The sequence below is a fragment of the Myotis davidii genome, unplaced genomic scaffold (genome assembly GCF_000327345.1).
Source record: "Myotis davidii unplaced genomic scaffold, ASM32734v1 scaffold205, whole genome shotgun sequence".
NCBI lineage: Eukaryota > Metazoa > Chordata > Mammalia > Chiroptera > Vespertilionidae > Myotis > Myotis davidii.
The window spans coordinates 2336352-2338137 of record NW_006297573.1 but is presented as its reverse complement, the minus strand read 5'-3'; positions in this window follow the sequence as shown (position 1 = coordinate 2338137).

Below are 1786 nucleotides of genomic sequence, written 5' to 3'. Positions count from 1 at the left end.
GGAGGTGGGTGGAGCCAGGGAATCTATAGTTTAATTTAATAGGCAACTCAGGTGATCCTTATGATCAGGGAAGTCTGGAATGTGCTGGGCGAATTCAATGGCTAGTGATCAAGGCTACACACCTGGATGTTTTGGGAAACTTTTCACATCAGGAAAGCTCATTTTCATCTCAGAGATTCTAACCTTTGAAATCTAGGATATGTTTTTTAAAAAACTTCTTAGATGATTCTTATATTTCCTTTCCTCCCCCTGCCTCAGTTAAGAACCTGTTTCTAGTCACTTCATGCATAAGCACTGTGACCACAACCTCCCACCTCCACGAAAAAAGGCACTAAAACACTGATGGTAAGCATCAGGGCCTATCACTTTGAGTCCAACACAGTCCCAAGGACATAATGGTATTCAATAGGAAATTGTTTAGTTGAAATAAAAGTTCTATTCCATTCTCCTATCCACAGCCCGTTTTCCATCTACCCACCGACCCACCTCACCACCTATCCAAATCTACTCTTGGTTTAATTTCCTTGTGTTCTTTCATTTGCTTGCTTAGCTATCCCTCTATGCTGGAATCCATGGTGACTTGAAAACCTATCCTCATTGGAATCCCACACTGTTTCATTCAGTACATTCTGATTTATTCAGACGACTGACATAAGTTCTATATCACATCTGAAGCATGCCCTGACTACCAATAAACTTCAGCCTTTGCCCTTGGTATTGATATATGCCCAGGAAGGTCAGTTCTACTGTAAATGAATCATGGATCTCCCTGCCATATGACTGGACACACTAAGTCTGCTCTCCCAGGAGACATCTCCCCAACAGGCCTGCCTAGGTATCTAGAATTCCTAATATGACAACTACATATGTTCTTACCTTCAGAATAATTCAAGCATAACGTGGGCATAGTAATATCCATAAACACTCACTAGTATATCCAGTTAGCTCAGAAGAAGGCCATGGGAGTAGAACATGGGTCTATGATACATGGGAGAAGGGAAGGGCTGCTTTACCTAGGACTTGAGGGCAGGGACTCTAAGGAAACACTCCCAGATGCATGTATACATGTATTTGTGAACCAACAAGGGTGTAGAAAAAGGCAGAGATAGTTGATGAAGCTGGGAAAGGGAGGCACTAAACATAGCTCATCACATAACACTTTTTATGAGAACATAGGCATAAAATAGGATACTTTCTCATCATTGAATTTATATAATTTCTAATTTTATATCTTCCTTCAACAACAATTTTAATATGCTGATACTTGATACTCAATCTTTTTTTTTAATCCTCTCACTCACCCTCTCAGACCCACTCTTACTTTGCTTCCTTTTTTAAGATCCTTTAAACATGCTATTTCCCCCTAGGCCTTGATTTTCACTCTAATTCTTCTTGAATGTGAGATGAGTTGGTAAAGAGGAAAAAGACAGGGGGGGAAAGGCTTCAACTTAAGATTCATCATTTGTCTGTTCTCTAGTTGATGTGTGTGTGTGTGTGTGTGTAAGAGAGAGAGAGAGAGAGAGAGAGAGAGAGAGAGAGAGAGAGAGAGAGAAAGAGAGAGAGAGATGTGGGTGGTAGGGAGAAAAGCTAGTCAAGAAACGTACTATATGGCTTCATCCTGTGCTCAGTGTCTCAGTGCTTTCATTTTTTCATCATTAGATCATCTATCTCATGCTTGAGATTTCATGAGCAATCAATTTGATTGCATTTTAATAGCCACTTTATATAGTAAAAGTCTTAAGAATATGCAGTTCCTTTTCAGAAAAAGGAGCTAATTACATTATCT